At 37.8% G+C, this 22856-nt stretch overlaps 1 long non-coding RNA gene and 1 pseudogene across 3 annotated transcripts in view; one reads left to right on the plus strand and one right to left on the minus strand.

The window, feature by feature from the left end:
• The window catches only part of LOC129473421 (uncharacterized), a 105086-nt gene that overhangs the window by 64111 nt on the left and 18119 nt on the right, over window positions 1-22856 (plus strand). The gene's annotated exons all lie outside the window — the stretch shown is intronic.
• LOC129473103 (ferritin, mitochondrial-like) lies at window positions 200-22481 on the minus strand (annotated as a pseudogene).

The raw sequence follows: 22856 nt of genomic DNA on the forward strand, positions 1-22856 counted from the left end.
CGAAATTTACTTTGTCTGATATGAATATAGCCACTGTAGCTTACTTTTTATTTGTATTCACATGTGCTATCTTTTGTCATTCTTTTTTTTTGGAGGGGTACCAAATTTCTTCATTTGAAAGAATGGTACAAATCAAAAGAACTTAAGTGGATGTTTTGGTACAACTTACAGAAAAAGTAAAGGAAACCCCAACATGCATGCACTGCCTTGGTGATCAGGGAAGTCACCCCATGACTATGGGGAAATTAGCCTGAGGCTTAGCTTTCATTATCACTGTCTCCCAGGGTGTGCTTGTCAAAGAGATATTCTGCCAAGCCAGATTCAGGTGCTCCCATCTTGTGCAAGTTGGTCACGTGGTCACCCAATTCTTTGATGGCTTTCACCTGCTCATTCAGGTAACGTGTCTCAATAAAGTCACACAAATGGGGGTCATTTTTGTCAGTGGCCAGTTTGTGCAATTCCAGTAGTGACTGATTCACATTTTTTTCCAAATGTAATGCACAGTCTATCACATTCAGCCCACTCTCCCAGTCATCACAGTCTGGTTTCTTGATATCCTGAAGGAAAATTCAGCCACCTCGTTGGTTCTGCAGCTTCATCAGTTTCTCAGCGTGTTCCCTCTCCTCATGAGATTGGTGAAGAAAGTATTTGGCAAAGTTCTTCAAAGCCACATCATCGAGGTCAAAGTAGTAAGACATGGACAGGTAAACCTAGGAGGTGTAGAGCTCCAGGTTGATCTGGCAGTTGATGGCGGCCTCTGAGTCCTGGTGGTAGTTCTGGCGCACCTGCCAGGTGGACGCGGTCGTCATGGCAGCGACTAAGAAGAGGTGGCCACGTGGTGCTGGAGCCGCGGCGGGGGCCTTGGGGTGGTCTGAGGGCGTGGTGAAGAGGTGACAGAGGGCTGCTTATGGGCAGCCGGCCTGGGTGGGGGACAAGCACCAGGTTCCGTCCAAGCACTGTTGAAGCAGGAAACCCCGACGACTCTTGGCGAAGAAAGTCTCTTCTTTTGTCATTCTTTCACTTTTACCCTATCTGTGACTTTATATTCTAAGTGTGTTTTTTGTAGTTAGGTCTTGAATTTTTTCATTATCTATTTGACAGTCTCTCTTTTTTGATGGGGGTATTTGGACCATTTACATTTAGTGTGATTATTGTGTGATTAGATTTAAGTCTCTCAGCTTGGTGTTTGTGTTATAATTGTTTTATCTGTTCATTCTCTTTTACTATTATCCTGTCTTTTTGGAATTATTTGTATATTTCTTAAAATTACATTTTATCTCCTTTGTTGCCCTATTAACTTCATATTTTCAATTTTGCTATATTAATGGTTGCTTTAGTGTTTGTAGTATATAGCTTTAAATTATTGCAGACTATCTTAAACTGATAATATACTACTTTGTATATTAAGAACCTTAAAATAATAAATTTTAATTTCTCTCCTTATAATTTCATGTTATTTTGTCAAATATTTAATTTCTACATATAATCTGATACTACATTAATTTATTTTTATTTTTATTTTCAAGACAGATTCTCACTCTGTTGCCTAGGCTGGAGTGCAGTGGAGTAATTTTGGCTCACTGCAGCCTCTGTCTCCTGGATTCAAGTGATCTCTTGCCTCAGCCTTGAGTGTAGCTGGGATTACAGGTGCCCGCCACCACACCCAGCTAATTTTTGTATTTTTTTAATAGAGACAAAGATCACCATGTTGGCCAGGCTGGTCTTGAACCTCTGACCTCAAGTGATCTACCCACAGCCTCCCAAAGGGCTGGAATTATAGGTGTGAGCCACTGCACATAGCCGACATTGATATTTTTATTTAAACAATCAATTATCTTTTAAAGCATTTAAATAAGAAGAAAAAAGCAATATATTTACTGATGTAGTTACCTTTTCTTATGTTCTTCATTCTTTTGTGTAGATCTGTATTTCCATCAGGTGTAATTTTCCTTCTGTCTGAAAGACTGCCTTCTGTAGTTCTTTTAGTATGAAGTTTGCTGGAGATGAATTTGTTCAGCTTAATATTTCTAAAAAGTCTTGATTTTACTTTCATTTTTAAAAGCTGTTTTCAATGAGAATAGTTTTAGTTTGACCCTTTGTCCCCATTACTTTAAAGAGATTGCTTTTCTATCTTGCTTGTGTTGTTTCATTGTTTATAATGTGAAATCTGTCATCCTATTTTTGATTCTCTGTACATAAAGTGTTTTCATTCTTGCTGCTTTTGAAACTTTTTTTCATCACTGATTTAAAGTGTTTGGTTACAATGCACTTCAGTTTTCCTCATATTTTTAATGTTTTTTGTCCATTGGACTTCTTAAATTTTTGGATTTATAATTTTCATCAAATAGGAATAATTTTAGGTCAATATTTCTTCAACTTTTCTGACTTACCTCATTCCTCGTTCAAGAACTCCACTGATTCAATGAACTCCATTGAACTCAATGGATTCTCCATTACTGAGGCAAGAGCAACTGGGAGACATTAGACTGCTAATGTCTCCCAGTTCACCATTGCTTTTTTCTTTTAAAATAAATTGTGTTGTGTATATTTAAGGTATACAACATGGTGTAATGGGATATACGTAGATAGTAAAATGGTTACTATAGTAAAGCTAATTAACATATATATCAGCTTGCATAACCATTTTCTATATGTAGCAAGAGCAGCTAAAATTTACTCAATTAGCAAAAATCCTGAATATTACATTATTAACTATAGCCCTTATATTATACATTAGATCTCTAGACCTTCATCTTACATATCTGCTACTTTGTATCCTTTGACCTACATCTCTTAATTTCTTCTCTAACCCCTGCCCCTGATAACAGCTGTTTTAGTCTCTATTTTTGTATATTTGAGTTTTCTTTTTCTTTTCTTTTTTTAGATTCCACATGTAATTAGATCATGCAATATTTCTTTTTTTTCTAATCCATAGGTTGCTTTTCATTTTACTGATTGCTTCCTTTGCACAAAGCACCACACCCAGCTTTTTTTTTTTTTTTTTTTTGTATTTTTGGTAGATACAGAGTCTTGCCATGTTGCCCAGGCTCATCTTAAACTCCCGAGCTCAAGCAATTTGCCCGGCTCTACCTCCCAAAGTTCTGGGATTACAGGAATGAGTGACTTCACCTGGCCAGGGTAGCCTGGGCTTTTGATGTGATATCCAAAAAATCATTGCCAAGGTCAATGTCAAAGAGTACTCTCCTGTGTTTTCTTCTAGGAGTCTTATGGTTTCAGGTCTTACATTTAGGCATTTTGTCTATTTTGAGTCGAATTTGTGCATGGTGTAAGATATGGGTCCAATTTTATTCTTTTTTTTTGCTGGAAAACATTATTTATTTTTATTATTTTATATATATATTTTATTACACTTTAAGTTCTAGGGTACATGTGCACAATGTGCAGGTTTGTTACATATGTATACATGTGCCATGTTGGTGTTCTGCACCCATTAACTCATCATTTACATTAGGTATATCTCCTAATGCTATCCCTCCCCCCTCACCCCACCCCACAACAGGCCCTGGTGTGTGATGTTCCCCTTCCTGTGTCCAAGTGTTCTCATTGTTCAATTCCCACCTATCAGTGAGAACATGCAGTGTTTGGCTTTCTTGTCCTTGCGATAGTTTGCTGAGAATGATAGTTTCCAGCTTCATCCATGTCCCTACAAAGGACATGAACTCATCCTTTTTTATGGCTGTGTAGTATTCCATGGTGTATATGTGCCACATTTTCTTTTTTTAAAATTTTATTTTATTATTATTATACTTTAAATTTTAGGGTACATGTGCACAATATACAGATTTGTTATGTAGTATACATGTGCCATGTTGGTGTGCTGCACCCATTAACTCATCATTTAGCATTAGTTATATCTCCAAATGCTATCCCTCCCCCCTCCCCCCACCCCACAACAGTCCCCAGAGTGTGATGTTCCCCTTCCTTTGTCCATGTGTTCTCATTGTTCAATTCCCACCTATGAGTGAGAACATGCGGTGTTTGGTTTTTTGTCCTTGGAATAGTTTGCTGAGAATGATGGTTTCCAGCTTCATCCATGTCTCTACAAAGGACATGAACTTATCCTTTTTAATGGCTGCATAGTATTCCATGGTGAATATCTGCCACATTTTCTTAATCCAGTCTATCATTGATGGACATTTGGGTTGGTTCCAAGTCTTTGCTATTGTGAATAGTGCCACAATAAACATACATGTGCATGTGTATTTATAACAGCATGACTTATAATCCTTTGGTTATATACCCAGTAATGGGATGGCTGGGTCAAATGGTATTTCTAGTTCTAGATCCCTGAGGAATCGCCACACTGACTTCCACATTGGTTGAACTAGTTTATAGTCCCACCAACAGTGTAAAAGTGTTCCTATTTCTCCACATCCTCTCCAGCACCTGTTGTTTCCTGACTTTTTAATGATGGCCATTCTAACTGGTGTGAGATGGTATCTCATTGTGGTTTTGATTTGCATTTCTCTGATGGCCAGCGATGATGAGTATTTTTTCATGTATCTGTTGGCTGCATAAATGTCTTCTCTTGAGAAGTGTCTGTTCATATCCTTCACCCACTTGTTGATGGGGTTGTCTGTTTTTTTCTTGTAAATTTGTTTGAGTTCATTGTAGGTTCTGGTTATTAGCCCATTGTCAGATGAGTAGATTGCAAAAACTTTCTCCCATTCTGTAGGTTGCCTGTTCACTCTGATGGTAGTTTCTTTTGCTGTGCAGAAGCTCTTTAGTTTAATTAGATCTCATTTGTCAATTTTGGCTTTTGTTGCCATTGCTTTTGGTGTTTTAGACATGAAGTCCTTGCTCATGCCTATGTCCTGAATGGTATTGCCTAGGATTTCTTCTAGGGTTTTTATGGTTTTAGGTCTAACATGTAAGTCTTTAATCCATCTTGAATTAATTTTTGTATAAGGTGTAAGGAAGGGATCCAGTTTAAGCTTTTGACATATGGCTAGCTAGTTTTCCCAGAACCATTTGTTAAATAGGGAATCCTTTCACCATTTCTTGTTTTTGTCAGGTTTGTCAAAGATCAGATAGTTGTAGATGTGTGGGATTATTTCTGAGGGCTCTGTTCTGTTCCATTGGTCTATATCTCCATTTTGGTACCAGTACCATGCTGTTTTGGTTACTGTAGCCTTGTAGTATGCTTTGAAGTCAGGTAGCATGATGCGTCCAGCTTTGTCTTTTTGGCTTAGGATTGATTTGGCAATGTGGGCTCCTTTTTGGTTCCATATGAACTTTAAAGTAGTTTTTTCCAATTCTATGAAGAAAGTCATTGGTAACTTGATGGGGATGGCATTGAAGCTATAAATTACCTTGGGCAGTATGGCCATTTTCACGATATTGGTCCTTTCTATCCACGGGCATGGAATGTTCTTCCATTTGTTTGTATCCTCTTTTATTTCGTTGAGCAGTGGTTTGTAGTTCTCCTTGAAGAGGGCTTTCACATCCCTTGTATGTTGGATTCCTGGGTATTTTATTCTGTTTGAAGCAATTGTGAATGGGAGTTCACTCATGATTTGGCTCTCTGTTTGTCTGTTATTGGTGTATAAGATTGCCTGTGATTTTTGCACATTGATTTTGTGTCCTGAGACTTTGTTGAAGTTGCTTATCAGCTTAAGGAGATTTTGGGCTGAGACAATGGGGTTTTCTAGATATACAATCATGTCATTTGCAAACAGGGATAATTCGACTTCCACTTTTCCTAATTGAATACCTTTTATTTCTTTCTCCTGCCTGATTGCCCTGGCCAGAACTTCCAACACTATGTTGAATAGGAGTGGTGAGAGAGGGCATCCCTGTCTTGTGCCAGTTTTCAAAGGGAATGCTTCCAGTTTTTGCCCATTCAGTATGATATTGGCTGTGGGTTTGTCATAGATAGCTCTTGTTATTTTGAGATACGTCCCATCAATACCTAATTTATTGAGAGTTTTTAGGATGAAGGGCTGTTGAATTTTGTCAAAGGCCTTTTCTGCATCTATTGAGATAATCGTGTGGTTTTTTTGGTTGGTTCTGTTTATATGCTGGATTACGTTTATTGATTTGCATATGTTGAACCAGCCTTGCATCCCAGGGATGAAGCCCACTTGATCATGTTGGATAAGCTTTTTGAAGTGTTGCTGGATTCAGTTTGGCAGTATTTTACTGGGGATTTTTGCATCGATGTTCATCAGGAATATTGGTCTAAAATTCTCTTTTTTTGTTGTGTCTCTGCCAGTCTTTGATATCAGGATGATGCTGGCCTCATAAAATGAGTTAGGGAGGATTCCTTCTTTTTCTATTGATTGGAATAGTTTCAGAAGGAATGGTACCAGCTCCTCCTTGTACCTCTGGTAGAGTTCGGCTGTGAATCCATCTGGTCCTGGACTTTTTTTGGTTGGTAAGCTATTAATTATTGCCTCAATTTCAGAGCCTGGTTGGTCTACTCAGAGATTCAACTTCTTTCTGGTTTAATTTTAGAGAGGGTGTATGTGTCGAGGAATTTATCCATTTCTTCTAGATTTTCTAGTTTATTTGTGTAGAGGTGTTTATAGTATTCTCTGATGGTAGTTTGTATTTCTGTGGGATCGGTGATGATATCCCCTTTGTCATTTTTTATTGTGTCTATTTGATTCTTCTCTCTTTTCTTCTTTATTAGTCTTGCTAGCCACCTATCAATTTTGTTGATCTTTTCAAAAAACCAGCTCCTGGATTCATTGACTTTTTGAAGGGTTTTTTGTGTCTCTATTTCCTTCAGTTCTGCTCTGATCTTAGTTATTTCTTGCCTTCTTCTAGCTTTTGAATGTGTTTGCTCTTGCTTCTCTAGTTCTTTTTATTATGATGTTAGGGTGTCAATTTTAGATCTTTCCTGCTTTCTCTTGTGTGTATTTAGTGCTATAAATTTCCCTCTACACAGTGCTTTAAATGTGTCCCAGAGATTCTGGTATGTTGTGTCTTTGTTCTTATTGGTTTCAAAGAACATCTTTATTTCTGCCCTCATTTTGTTATGTACCCAGTAGTCATTCAGGAGCAGCTTGTTCAGTTTCCATGTAGTTGAGTGGTTTTGAGTGAGTTTCTTAATCCTGAGTTCTAGTTTGATTGCACTGTGGTCTGAGAGACAGTTTGTTATAATTTCTGTTCTTTTGCATTTGCTGAGGAGTGCTTTACTTCCAACCATGTGGTCAATTTTGGAATAAGTGCGATGTGGTGCTGAGAAGAATGTATATTCTGTTGATTTGGGGTGGAGAGTTCTGTAGATGTCTATTAGGTCCACTTGGTGCAGAGCTGAGTTCAATTCCTGGATATCCTTGTTAATTTTCTGTCTCGTTGATCTGTCTAATGTTGACCCTGGGGTGTTAAAGTCTCCCATTATTATTGTGTGGGAGTCTAAATCTCTTTGTAGGTCTCTAAGGACTTGCTTTATGAATCTGGGTGCTCCTGTATTGGGTGCATATATATTTAGGATAGTTGGCTCTTCTTGTTGAATTGATCCCTTTACCATTATGTAATGGCCTTCTTTGTCTCTTTTGAGCTTTGTTGGTTTAAAGTCTGCTTTATCAGAGACTAGGATTGCAACCCCTGCCTTTTTTTGTTTTCCATTTGCTTGGTAGATCTTCCTCCATCCCTTTATTTTGAGCCTATGTGTGTCTCTGCACGTGAGATGGGTTTCCTGAATACAGCACACTGATAGGTCTTGATTCTTTATCCAATTTGCCAGTCTGTGTCTTTTAATTGGAGCATGTAGCCCCTTTACTTTTAAAGTTAATATTGTTATGTGTGAATTTGATACTGCCATTATGATGTTAGCTGTTTAGTTTGCTCGTTAATTGATGCAGTTTCTTCCTAGCATTAGTGGTCTTTACAATTTGTCATGCTTTTGCCGTGGCTGGTACTGGTTTTTCCTTTCCATGTTTAGTGCTTTTTTCAGGAGCTCTTGTAGGGCAGGCCTGGTGGTGACAAAAATCTCTCAGCATCTGCTCATCCGTAAAGGATTTTATTTCTTCTTCACTTATGAAGCTTAGTTTGGCTGGATATGAAATTCTGGGTTGAAAATTCTTTTCTTTAAGAATGTTGAATATTGGCCCCCACTCTCTTCTGGCTTGTAGAGTTTCTGCTGAGAGATCAGCTGTTAGTCTGATGGGCTTCCCTTTGTGGGTAACCCGACCTTTCTCTCTGGCTGCCCTTAATATTTTTTCCTTCATTTCAACTTTGGTGAATCCGACAATTATGTGTCTTGGTGTTGCTCTTCTCGAGGAGTATCTTTGTGGCATTCTCTTTATTTCTTGAATTTGAATGTTGGCCTGCCTTGCTAGATTGGGGAAGTTCTCCTGGATAATATCCTGCAGAATGTTTTCCAACTTGGTTCCATTCTCCTCATCACTTTCAGGTACACCATTCAGAGGTAGATTTGGTCTTTTCACATAGTCCCATATTTCTTGGAGGCTTTGTTCATTTCTTTTTATTCTTTTTTTCTCTAAACTTCTCTTCTCCCTTCAATTCATTCATTTGATCTTCAATCACTGATACCCTTTCTTCTAGTTGATTGAGTTGGCTACTGAGGTTTGTACATTCATCATGTAGTTCTTGTGCCGTGGTTTTTAGCTCCTTCAGGTCATTTAAGGACTTCTCTACATTGGTTATTCTAGTTAACCATTCATCTAAACTTTTTTCAAGGTTTTTAGCTTCTTTTCGATGGTTTTGAACGTCCTCCTTTAGCTTGGAGTAGTTTGATCATCTGAAGCCTTCTTCTCTCAACTCGTCAAAGTCATTCTCCATCCAGCTTTGTTCCATGGCTGGTGAGGAGTTGCATTCCTTTGGAGGAGGAGAGGCCCTCTGATTTTTAGAATTTTCAGTTTTTCTGCTCTGTTTTTCCCCATCTTTGTGATTTTATCTACCTTTGATCTTTGATGATGTTGAAGTACAGATGGGGTTTTGGTGTGAATGTCCTTTCTGTTTGTTAGTTTTCCTTCTAACAGTCAGGATCCTCAGCTTCAGGTCTGTTGGAGTTTGCTGGAGGTCCATTCCACACCCTGTTTTCCTGGGTATCAGCAGGGGAGGCTGCTGAACAGTGGATATTGGTGAACAGCAAATGTTGCTGCCTGATTGTTCCTCTGGAAGTTTCATCTCAGAGGGGTACTTGGGCATGTGATGTGTCAGTCTGCCCCTACTGGGGGTGCCTCCCAGTTAGGCTACCCGGGGGTCAGGGACCCACTTGAGGAGGCAGTCTGTTCCTTCTAAGATCTCAAACTCCATGCTGGGAGAACCACTACTCTCTTCAAAGCTGTCAGAGAGGGACATTTAAGTCTGTAGAGGTTTCTGCTGCCTTTTGTTTGGCTATGCCCTGCCCCCAGAGGTGGAGTCTACAGAGGCAGGCAGACCTCCTTGATCTGCAGTGGGCTCCACCCAATTTGAGCTTCCAGGCCACTTTGTTTACCTACTGAAGCCTCAGCAATGGCAGGCGCCCCTCCCCAGCCTCGCTGCCGCCTTGCAGTTCAATGTCTGACTGCTGTGCTAGCAATGAGCGAGGCTCTGTGGGCATGGGACCCTCTGAGCCAGGCGTGGGATATAATCTGCTTGTGTGCTGTTTGCTAAGACCATTGGAAAAGCACAGTGTTAGGGTGGGAGTGGTCCGATTTTCCAGGTGCTGTCTGTCACAGCTTTGCTTGGCTAGGAAAGGGAATTCCCGGACCATTTTTGCTTCCCAGGTGAGGTGATGCCTTGCCCTGCTTCAGCTCATGCTCGGTGCACTGCAACCACTGTCCTGCACCCACTGTCCGACAAGCCCCAGTGAGATGAACCCGGTACCTCAGTTGGAAATGCAGAAATCACCCGTCTTCTGAGTCACTCATGCTGGGAGCTGTAGACTGGAGCCATTCCTATTCAGCCATCTTGGAACCGCCCCCCTAGAAAAAAGCCCAATTTTATTCTTTTGCATGTGGGAATTCAGTTTTCCCACTGCCGTTTATCAAAAAGGCAATTTTTCTTATTTTGTCCTGTTGGTGACCACATATGTTTGGATTTATTTATGGGCTCTCTATTCTATTCCACTGGTTTATGCCTGATTTTATGCCAGTACCATGCTGTTTTGATTACTATAGCTTTGTAATATAATTTAAAATAAGGAAGTGTGATGCCTCCAATATTTTCTTTTTTTTGGCAGGGGGGTAGATTGTCGCTTTGTCGCCCAGGCTGGAAGGCTCGCTGCAATCTCCACCTCTGGTGTTCAAGTGATTCTCCTGCCTCAGCCTCTCAGGTAACTGGGATTACAGGCACTCACCACCACACCCGGCTAATTTTTGTATTTTTAGTAGAGATAGGGTTTCATCATGTTGGCCAGAATCGTACTGACCTCAAGCGATCCACCCACCTTGGCTTCCTAACATGCTGGGAATACAGGTGTGAGCCACTGCACCCAGCCCAATGTTTTTTTTTCTTTCTCTGAACTGCTTTGCCTGTTTGGGATCTTTTGTGGTACCATATGAATTTTAAGATTTTTTCCCCATTTTTGTGAATAATGCCATTGGGGTTTTGATAAGGATTGCATGGAATCTATAAATTTCTTTGGGTAGTATGGATATTTTAACAATATTAATTCTTTGCTTTTTTCTTTCTTTCTTTTTCTTTTCTTTATTTTAATTCTGTGTTTACTCTATGACTTATTTTGGATCGTTTCTATTGTTATGTCTTTAAGTTCACTTATCTTTCCTTCTGCAATGCCTAATCTGTCATTAATCTCAACTGGTATGTTTTTATTTTTGAATGTTGTAGTTTTTATCTCTGAAAGTTCAATTTAGGCCTTTAAAAAATCTGCTATGACTCTACTTCATTTTTTGAACCTGTTTAGTTTAGTTATCAACTATTTCAATGTGCTTGTCTACTAAATATAAAAACGTATCAGCTCTGGGTCAGTTTTGAATGATTCATCTTTCTTCTTATTGTGAGTCTTATTTCCCTACTTCTGCTTAGTTATCTTTTACTGTTATGTCAGACAGTGAATTGTACATTGTTGGTTACTAGAGAGTTTTCTATTTCTGTGGATATTCTTGAGCTTTGTTCTTGGGATGCAGTTAAGTTACTTGACATTATTTTGATCTTTTCAGGTCTTGCTTTGAAGATTTAATGAGCAGGAATGGATTCTCCATTACTGAGGCAAGAGCATCCTGTGTACTCAACCTATTCCCCTTGAATCCTGAGGTTTGCTAGGTACTTTAGCTGGCCCTATGTGAGTGTCAGGCACTGATATTGCTAGCTATTGCCTGTAATTCTTTCCCTGTCATTTCCTCACATACATGTGTTACTTGTACTCAGCTGAACACTGAAGGGCATCTTCTGTAGATCTTTAAGGAGTTCTCTCCATGTGCAATTCTCTCCTCTTTAGGAATTTGTCCTGCAAATTCTGGCTGCCTTGATCTCTTCAGACTCTCAGCACTGTCTCCTCAACTTTGGGGGTCTTCTGGGCTTCATCTGTGTTCCATATTCTTATGCGGGATCTGGGAAACCCTCTCAACACAGTAAATTGGGGGAAATTGCAGGGTTTACTTGTTTGTTTCCTGTTTCTCAGGAAACATTTTTTTCTTGCTGTTCCTCATTGTATAATATTAAGTGTTTTGAATATTTTGTTTTACATATTTTGGAAACCTATTTTACATATTTTATAGGTTTTGGTTTTTTCAAGCAGGAAAGTAAATTTTTCCCCTGTTATTCCATAGAGGTCTAAATCAAAGTTTAGGCACAATTGGTTTGAATGGCTCAGTCATTTAGTTGCTGTGAGACCTTAGATACATTTCTTTAGTACTTGAAACTTTAAATTTTTATCATTAAAACTAGGAAAATATCAGAGCTTTCTTAATAGAAATAAATAACATTTAAGTTGTGTCCAGCATGGTGTTGGGTATATAGTTGGTATTTAATGTATCTATATTTTTGTGTCCCTTCTCACTTCTCTTTGCTTATGATAGTGTGGAAAAAATACTCTGAGTTTGTTAAATTAGTTCTGCGATTCCAAATTCAATTTACTCTGTTCTCAAAACATGAAGATTAAACAAAGCCCGCACTGTTGAAAACTGCCCAAACTTCTTTTCCTTCTGAGTGGCCAAGAGCTAATAAATCATTTGCTTCTATTGCTAAGATTTGTCTAATTGCTAAGAATTGCTTAATCTTATGCTGTTAATGTGAATAGTAGAGAAACACAAGTGGGGCTCATTGAATAGTACAGTTTTTGACCCCTAACATCCGCCTTCCTTTTCTCTTGTGCTAAATGATAGTTTGCAATTGTTTAAAAATTATTTTATTATACACGGCTATAATATCATGTGGTAGGATTGGGGTTATCCGGAAATTTTAGGTTCTAATCTGTAAGATTTCACTTGATTCACACCACATTTATCTTTGAGGAGAGATATGTAGACAGAGCAATAGTATTTAAATATATTATTTGCATGTACCATATGGTACTTAATCTAAATACATATATGCATATACATACACACACCTATATGTATTTAATTTTTAATTATGTCAAATGATTTACTAAATTCCTTACATACCACCTATGGTTAAAATTTGAGTTTTAGCTGTAGACGAATAAAATTTGTTCTGAGGCAGCTATTGCAACCATTGCATTTTTTTTTCTCTGAGCATTAATAGTCAATTTTAGAAAGAGTAATTGGATCTGTTATCTATGTTCCTCCAATTCTCCTGCATAACTTTATCAAATTAATCTTCCTTAATCACTGCTTTCATGCTGTCATTCCCCTTTCTCAGAAAAAGTTTAGAACGTCTGAGTTTTTATCAGCTTACAAGGGAACCCGTTTACTTTCTTTCAAGTCTCTACCCGCATACTTCTCATCCTTCATATAAAAGCCCACTTCCTTTTACTTTCTTGTGTGAAGACTCCAAATAGGGCAGAACTTTGTCTCGTTGGTTCCCCTAGTCTGTCCCACTCCTTCTCAGCATCTTCTCATATGTTTGTTTCTGGCACTGACCCTGCAAATTTATTTCACCTTTTCCCTTAGGTAGATCACCTTAACTTCCTTAATGAAAACTTCCATGACTCCAGCCCTCACTGATACCCCCTTTCTCTATTTATCTAAGAATGTGTAATTATAGAATGATAAGCCAGTGCTATAATATTGTGTAGAAACCATCTGGGCTAAACCTTTATGTTTAGGTAGGGGAAATTAAAATTCGGGAAGTTGGTTACTGGCTCAGGCTCACACAAAGTGCTAGCAGTGGAGTCTGAACTAGAATTAAAATCCAGGTATGGTGTCTGGAGCCTGTAATCCCAGCTACTCATTTAGGGCTGCAGTGAGCTATGGTGGTGCCATGGCATGCCAGCCTAGGTATCCGGAAGAGACCTTGTCTCAAAAAAAAAATTAGGATTCTTATATTTTGGACCACTGTACTTTATAACTGTGTGTGAAATTTTATTCATTTGTTCATCCATTCAAAAATATAGACAGTGTACCTTCTTCGATCCAATCTTTTAATGTACACAACAAGAGGTAGGTACTGTTGTCATGCTGATTTGACAGACAGGGACTGATCTAAGGCATCAGAAGTAAATGTCAGAGTTGGGATTCAAACCCCAGTAGTTGGGCACTAGGACCTGTGTGTTTCATCATCATGTGACACTGCCTGTCTTTGCTGCAGGTCTAGCTCCCTGGCTACTTTTTATGTACATGAAGGATGAGGTCATGCCACATACTTCTGGGTCCCTGTTGTCTTCCAGATAGGGAATAAACACACAGTGTGCCTCAATATCTGTTGATTGACTGGTGTCTGACTTCACAAATTGCCGATTAAGACAGTCCCCAAATCTGAATCAACATTTGCCCACAGTCATATTTTTTAAGAAATTACTTGAATCCAGATAAAGGATTCTGTGTGTGCATATGGAAATTAAAATATAAGGTAATCATGCAGATAATTAAGGCAATACCTCACTTTTTACTTCAATAATCTTCCTTTTATTCTTTGTTTTACTTTGTCAGTGCAGCAGTGTAGCTCAGACCACTTGACCTGCACCAGTCATTTAGGTTTTGTCAGAAAGTCTGGCAACTATGTAGAGAATGTGGATGGCAGAGCCGAAGTCTTTCAGTCTCTTGACTGAGTTTGATTCATTCTTACCTCACAGTCCAGGGTTATCAGTGGATTTCTACACACTCTGGTCTGTGTAGAATTTGTCCAGCAATCTCCATATTTCATTGCTTCACATGAAATGTGTATATTCCAGAAAGTAGAATATATCTATATCTTTATATTACTATCTGTATTTCCAGAAATATTTTTCTGGATAGATTACACAGCCAGCCACAGTGCCTGGCATTAAGTGAAGGAAACAGAACCACTAGAAAAAAAATTCCTTTTTGCAGTCAGGTCATTCCAGACCAAAAAAACCTCAAATCCTTATCGTCAGTAAGTATAATACATCATAACAAGATAGTGATTTGTGATGCAAGTCGTCAATATAAAATATAGAAGATTATTATTATTCTTATATTTAACTCAAGAGCAATATAAGGTTGATCTGCTTTTATTCTTTAAGTAAATGCTGGTGAGCTTACTAGGTTTATATGATCAACTGGCAGGACTTACTGAAATGATAATAGTATAAAAACTAGTTTTACTTGATATTGGTATAGACATATAGTGGTGAGAATTTCTATAAGTTCACTGATTGTTATCTTTTTCTCTCACAGATAGATGAGTAATACATTTCTTCTTGAAGTAGAAACAAACGACTGTGTTAGGAACAGAGTCGTTGATTTGAACTCATAATAGAGTCTGGAGAACCAGCCCAATTATTGTTTTGAGTCTTAAACTGAACTTATTTTAAAAGATATAATGTTTCATAACTCTTTTCTGTTCTAGGAAAAAGTGAAGAAGAGGGCTTTTTATATCTCCTCCCATTTATTTATTTTAGGATAATTATTTAGATGTCACATTTACTATTAGCATTGCCATTTGGAGCTATTTCCAGTTTTAGTTCAATTTCCATCTATTAGAAGTAAAGATAGAACAGTTTTTACCCCCTGATGGAAATGAAAAATGGTGACTGTTAATGTCTTTTAGCACAATAACCATGCTTGTTATGATGATTTAGCTGAATTCACTGGAACAGATATAATGGCTAACTTTAGCTGTGTCCACAGAATGGCAGATGCAGATCATTTGCTGAAAAAAACTGTAATAGTGCTCTGTACATCTCTGTTGATTTTTATTGTAAACAATAAAATATATCATTAAACGAGGCTACTACTTGATTTTTATGAACATCATCTGATCAACTGGACCTGGGATTATAGAATGTAGATGTACACTTGGGTTTCAACAAATGAGTGCTCTCTCTCTCTTTTTTTTTCTAGGTGAATATTTCCATTTATGTTACTTGGGAAAAGATTGCCAACATAATATGAAGTATCATTACTAAATCTAAACGATGCCCAATTAGGAAGGAGCCATGAAAGGTAAAGGAGATATTAACAAGAGAAACTCAGCAAGAAACTTGGCAGGCAGTTTAGGAAGAGACCCTAATCAGTGCATTAGATCTATTTCATCATAATCAGAGATGGTAATTTACTTGAATGAGGCCTACTAAGTAGTTGGCACAGATCTGGATAACATAATATGAAACAAAGACAGACTGAAAGTGGCTTCAAGGGCCCTAGATGAGGGATCACATTTCTCCTGTGAAAAAATAACACAAAAACCTGATACCTTCTTTCTTAGGCTACCTGGACAAACTTCTCTCATTGTGGAAATGAATGCATGTGGATACCTGTGGTATCCATTAATGATTATTTCTGTGCCATGTAGATAGGCAGAAAAGGGTGGTACATAGCAGTTTAGTGACTAATACTATATGATATCACCAGATTCAAAATTCATCAGTGGAGGTTACCCTGCTAACAAGTCAAAGTGCTAAAATTGGCTGTGCTGTGGCTGGGTTAGTTCAACCTTCTGACAAAGGAATGAGCTAGCAAATACCTTTTGGGTTCTGAGGTTGTGGTGGTCAGCTCCATACTGTGGCTTATTCCTAACCTACTACTTAATAAATCTGAGCTCGAGCGGAGAAGCTATGATGATGACACCATTTGAAGACACTTTTGGACCTTTTTTTCCAAGTGTCCTTTTGCCTGGTTTAGTGTGCTTTCATCTCTAAAGTGTCTGCTCCAGCTCTGTTGTCACTGCTCTTGCTACACATTTTTGAGACTTTATCTGACAGGTGGCAACTGTTCCTATAATCACACCTTTCACTGCCAGGCCAAGCGTGATTCAATTTTTCAGTCCACTAGAACCTGCAATGTTTTGAGAATTCCGCAACCATGTATTTTAATGTAAGGCTTCCTCTACTCTATTGCCAAGGTGACATAAGACAGATTAGTAGTGTTTGAGCCCCTTTAACCCCTTTTTGGACGTTCTCTCATTGGTAGAAACTTGCCCCACCTGTATCTTCTCTTCCAGCTATTGGCTAGGCCAAGGAACTTCCTGAAATTTCTTGAGTGATTGATAACTCCATTGTGATTGGGAGAGTGGTGACTGAGCACCGATGCTGTCAAAACCCTTCTATCTGCTCTGTGGGCATCGGCATTTTGATGGCACTGTTATTTACTCCCACAGGGAGTTGAGAACCTAGTAGTTGTCTCAGTTAATCTACTAATCTAAACTCAGTACTATAGCTTTTCTGGTCTAGAAAATCAGTTTTTCATAAAAGTGGCTTTGACCCCTTCATATAAAGGTCTAGTTTCTATGTGCATCAAACATTTAGGGAAAAATATCATTGATATGAGATGTCTTATAATTATGGGGTTATTTGTTTAGCATCGATCATGTGTCAGATACTGTTCTATCTCTGAAGATAAAAGAGTGAAAAACACAGGCAAAATATATACCTTAAAAGAGCTTACATTCTATTGGGATAGGATGGAACAAATAATAAAATAAAAGTAAAAAATAAATAAAATACATATAAAAAGAACTACGTGATAAATTTAAGCAGCCAAGTTGGTGATAAGTTGTTATGGCACCAATAGAAAACTATTACAATTGTGCGTATCCAAAATTTCTTCATTTGTATTGCTCAGCAGTATTCCAGGTGTCTTAGTGGACTTATCAGTTCTCCTATTTTTGAGCATCTAGTTGATTTTAGTTGTTTAGTTATTATTAATAAAGCTGTGGAACAAGAAAAAATAAAATGTGTGATATATTGGATGGTGGGTAGGTGTTATTGAGAAAAGTAAAGAACAGGAGGCCTTCGTTGAAATGGTGACATTTGAGCAGAGGCCAGAAGGAAGTATGGAGTGAAGAGTCTCCCTGGCACACAGACCCATAAGGTAATAGGTCCTGATTCCAGAAGTTTGCCTGGCAAAGTGAGAGCAAGAAGTGGAGTGTACAGGGGAGAGACCAGTAGGAGGTGAGGTCTGCAGGGGAATGGGGGAGGGCAGAGGTTGGAGACAGCTTCATTGTTGTTTTTGTGGACTTAGTTGATGTATTTAAGTCTATTCACCCAGTTGTTATAATGTGGCAACTGTGAAGGATTGGTTGCCCAAGGAAATTCATAAGTGAAATTTTTCATATCTGTAAAATCAATCCACATACCAGTATCCCTGTAAAGGGCTATGCTGACAGACGTTTAGAAGGGAATAGAGAGCAAGTGTCCTTATGGGGAAGCATGAAGGCAAGGTAGCCTGCGCCTCTCATTATGATGATTTGGTAGATGGTATTTTACCTTGTCTTCAAAAGACTGTGACTTGGCAACTGAGCAAGGACAGCTACTTGTGAATTTATCAATACAAAAATGTTTAATAAGGTTTTCTTTTAAACATTTTCTGTTTTTTACCTTCATGCTTTGAGACATATCTAACAGTTATTCTTTCAAATCTTGAAACAACAAATAAAGCAAAACGAATAATTTTGGGTGACAATCCCAAAATAAATTGAGAAGAACAGTTTTTGGAACAAGGCATTACATTTTTAGTGATAACATTATATGTATACATAGAGTGAAATTGCTTTTATCTGTGTTCCTGTTTGTTTTTCAGCACAATATCCAAATTTCATGGTAACAGACTGTATCCTTGTAGTTTTATTCCAAGAAAACTCAGTGTTCCAGAAATTTCCTTTTTTAGTTTTCAAATGTGCTTATTTATCTGGACCCCTAGCACTGAATAATCTGTGTTACCATAGTCGTTAAATGCTTTTTCCAACTTCCAGAAAATTTGACTTTATTTACCTATTTATTTAAATTAATTTTTATATAGAAAATATATTACAATATTTTAACTTTAAAACATTCAAATGATAGAGTTATAAGACTAAAAAATGAAATTTCTTTTTTTTTTTAACAGAGATAAACGTTTTATTTGGGTTTGTACAGAAGAATGAAGCTACACTTTTGAAAACTATTTTATGTCATATTTAACAGAAATATATTTGCATTGATGCATATTCCTAGAACAGAAGAAATACTCAAATCATATCTTTGCTCTGTACATTTTCAATAAACTTGATCAACGGTATAAAAGGATAGTTTTCGCATTTAACTTTCACAGCAGAACTCTAAGGAGGTTAGCTTTTTTTTTTTTTACTTCAAAATATTTTATTATTTTTTTATTAACTGTTTTTTTTTATTATACTTTAGGTTTTAGGGTACATGTGCACAATGTGCAGTTTGTTACATATGTATCCATGTGCCATGTTGATTTCCTGCACCCAGTGAAATTTCTTTATTATCTTTCCTTGTAATAACCACTTGACTCTCCAGGAGCACTAATCACAGTTTGGTATGCATCTTTTTAGAACTCTGTTATTTATTAACCTACATATATCTGTACATTTACACATATAAAGTGACAGATCATACTGTGAGTCATGTCCTACAACTTGCCATTTTTATTATATTTTTATTTATTTTATTTTTTTGAGATGGAGTCTCGCTCTGTCACCAGGCTGGAGTGCAGTGGCGCAATCTCGTCTCACTGCCACCTCCGCCTCCCGGGTTCTAGTGATTCTCCTGCCTCAGCCTCTCGACTAGATAGGACTACAGGCACTCACCACCACGCCCAGCTAATTTTTGCATTTTTAGTAGAGACGGGGTTTCACCATTTTGGCAAGGATGGTCTCGATCTTCTGACCTCGTGATCCACCTGCCTCAGCCTCCAAGAGTGCTGGGATTACAGGCGTGAGTCACCACACCCAGCTTGTTTTTATTTATTGACAGGTCTTGGGGGTCTTTCCATGCCACTATCCTACTTCTTTCTTTTTACTTGTTACATGGTGTTCTATAGAATATATTTATTCTATAAAACATTTCCGTAGACACTTCTGTGGAATTTTTAAAAAAATATATTTAATAGACCCATAATAATGCTGTATGTTTATGGGGTACAGTGAGATATTTTGATATATGTATCCAATGTATAATAATCAAATAAAGGTAATTGGGATTACCATTACCTCAAACATTTATCATTTATTTGTGCTGGGAACGTTCAAAACCATCTTCTCTAGCTACCTGAAAACATGCAATAAATTGTTAGGTATCATCACCCTGCAGTGCTATAGAACAGTAGAGCTTGTTCCTTCTATCTAGCTGCAATTTTGTCTCCATTAACCAAGCTCTACCTATCTACCCTACCCCTTCCCTTCTCAGCCTCTAGTAACCACTATTCTATCCTCTACTTCTATGAGATTATCTTTTTTAGCTTTCTATGGAATATTTTTATATACTATTTATTTATATATCTCCATTTCACAACGGAAATGTGTATTAAAAATAATATATAGTATATAATAAAAAATAAATTTCATGTATTTATTTATTTATTTTTAGAGATGGTTGCTCTGTCGCCCAGCTGGAGTGCAGTGATGAAATCGTGGCTCACTGAAGCCTTGACCTTGTGGGCTCAAGTGATCTGCCCACCTCAGCCTCCAAAGTAGCGAGGACTACAGATGCATGGCACCATGTCCAGCTAATTGTTTTAATTTTGGTAGAGGTGGGGTCTCACTATGTTATCTTCCCCAAGCTGGTCTCAAACTCCTGGCCTCAAACAAAGCTCTTGCCTCTGTCTCCCAAAGCATTTTGGATTATAGGCATGAGTTATGACACCCAGCCAAATTTTTGTTTTTAGATACAGTGATGCTTCCTTATAGGTTCACCTTTTAATCAAGTGCACATATTTCTTGAAAACAAAGTTAAAAGGAAGAATTTATTAGTTGAAGGATATACTCATTGTCTACTTCCTATTGTAGGCTAGTTTAAAAATAAACGCATTAGGCCAGGCGTAGTGGCTCACGCCTGTTATCCCAGCACTTTGGGAAACTGAGGCAGGTGGATCACCTGAGGTCAGGAGTTCGAGACCAGCCTGGCCAACATGGAGAAACCCCATCTCTACTAAAAATACAAAATTAGCCGGGTGTGGTGGCGGATGCCTGTAATCCCAGCTACTTGGGAGGCTGAGGCAGGAGAATCACTTGAACCTGGGAGGTGGAGGTTGCAGTGAGCTGAGATCATGCCATTGCACTCCAGCCTGGGCAACCAGAGCGAAACTCCGTCTCAAAAAACAAACAAAAAAATATGCATTAACATAATAAACATAACATAATAAATTCCCATGGTACAAATTCAAATACTAAAGCAAGGCATAATGTGAAAGTTAGTGACTTCTTCATTCCCTAAACACTGTGTTTTACTTGCTGCAAAGGTAATTCCAATTAATATTATTTTGAGTATTTCAAGAACAATTTTAAGAATGCACATAGACAAAGAATACACACAGAGAGACAGATACACATATGTATATTCATGTTTATACAATGTAATTATATATTATATATTTACACAGACTAAGGACAATTACTTTAGAAAACACTTAAAGTGATGTGGTTTAGAAGCTAAAGCTTTGGAGTTAATTTTGCAGGTTGTATACAATGTTTTTCTTACTTTAATTTTCTTTGGTCTTCCAAGTTAATACATTAAAACAGCAGAACTATTTTAAGTAAATTTATTAATATTGCAATTTCACATTTGCACATGGGAATTTTACTACAAAATAATACACAATCTTAACATACGTATTGTATTTGCATCTGATATCCCACCCTCACCATGATCGTGGATGGTTTGATTTTCTTGCTTACATGCTTACCTGCTTGCCTTATATCAGTGTAAATGAAACCATAACTCCTCAATGAAATATATTACATTTCCTCATCAAATGCCTGTCCTTGTGACAGCATTACACCCAGCCAACAGGTAATATTTTTAACATTATAAAGTAGCAGCTTTCTTTCTCTGCATTGTTCATTTCCAAAAGTAAATTTGCGCATGCCTGTAATCCCAGCTACTGGGGAGGCTGAGGAAAAATAATCACTTGAACCCAGGAGGCGAAGGTTGCAGTGAGCCGAGATTGCACCACTGCACTTTAGCCTGGGAGACAGAGTGAAACTCCTCTCAAAAAAAAATAAATAAATAAATAAATAAAAGGTGAAAATATAGAGAAAATTTCAGTTTAATGTTTATTAATGCAATTCCACAAATATGTGCTAGACACCAAGGAGAATATTAGACACCAAGCATAATATAAGGATGAACAAGAAATATATGTGTCTTCAAGGAGCTTCCAATATAGTTACAGAGCTAAGAGAAAATATTACAGTAGTATAGATTATAATATATTATGCAGGAATGGCATGTACAGAGCACTTGGCAAAAGGCTACAGGAGATACAGAGATGAATCCTCATCTTAAGGAGCCTAGTTTATGCCAGTGAGGGGACTTAAGGCATGTATACAAATAACTTTCACGTAAGCAAGAATGAATTAACTGTCACAAGAGACAATATAATCAGTGTTCAAAGAAGGCAAACTCCTATTTGACCAAAAGAGGCAGGAAAAGGTTTCAGAGAGGAGATGGAATTTACAGTGTGCTTTGAAGGATGCATAGAAATTTGACAGGCTACTAAAAGTGTTCAAAAGGAACAGGTGCATAAACATTGTAGGAATCATTTTGTTTGATCAAAATGTACTCGTATGTATGAATAGCTTTGAATAAAAAATAATCAGTGGCATCTCCTCTGGTCTTTTACAGAAAAAATGCAGACAATTACCCTTTTAGAGGCATAGGCATGACTGAGGCGATGTCTAGATAAATTGAGACTATAATTCAGTGATTCTCTAAGCCTGAACCCAAATAAAGTAAATATCTACTTATTTAAAATAAAATTTATATCCATACCTAAAAAGAGTTGAAAAAAATCACATAAATGCCCATCTTAGTGGTACTAATAATAACTGCAACCATATTTTACTAAAATTTTCGAAGAAATTCATAAATTGTGGATTGCACATCCTCACTTTTCAGGTGAAGGAATGCTCAGTGGAGTTAAGCAATTGTCTTGAGTTCACACAACCATTAAGTGGAAGAATTAGGATTCCAAACCATGTCCTACCGACTCCAAAGACTCTTCACTGCTGCTTAGCACCATCTTCTTACCTGTTTACTGGAAGCATAGCATAGAGTCAATATGGTTGTACTAGAGTTCCTGTTTGCCAAAAACAAATGTCACTCTAGCTACGATAAGTAGAAAATTAAATTGTTAAAGGTGATTGGCCAACTCACTGAATCTTTAGGAGAGCCAGGAGTCAAACTTGAAGGCTATGCATCCAGATAGGGTACGCAGCCCTACTGCTGCACTGATTTGATAGAGACCCCATGACCGCCACCTTTGTACACGGCTTTGCACAGGGTGCTGTTGACACTGATTCAAGGTGCCAGTAAGACCTGGGCCACTGCTGCTCCTGGCTGCTAGATAGCCCTATGCCTCTCTTGCCAGAAGGAAGGAGTTCCATGCGGTGTCTCC

This window comes from Symphalangus syndactylus, chromosome 23, assembly GCF_028878055.3.
Source record: "Symphalangus syndactylus isolate Jambi chromosome 23, NHGRI_mSymSyn1-v2.1_pri, whole genome shotgun sequence".
Lineage (NCBI taxonomy): Eukaryota > Metazoa > Chordata > Mammalia > Primates > Hylobatidae > Symphalangus > Symphalangus syndactylus.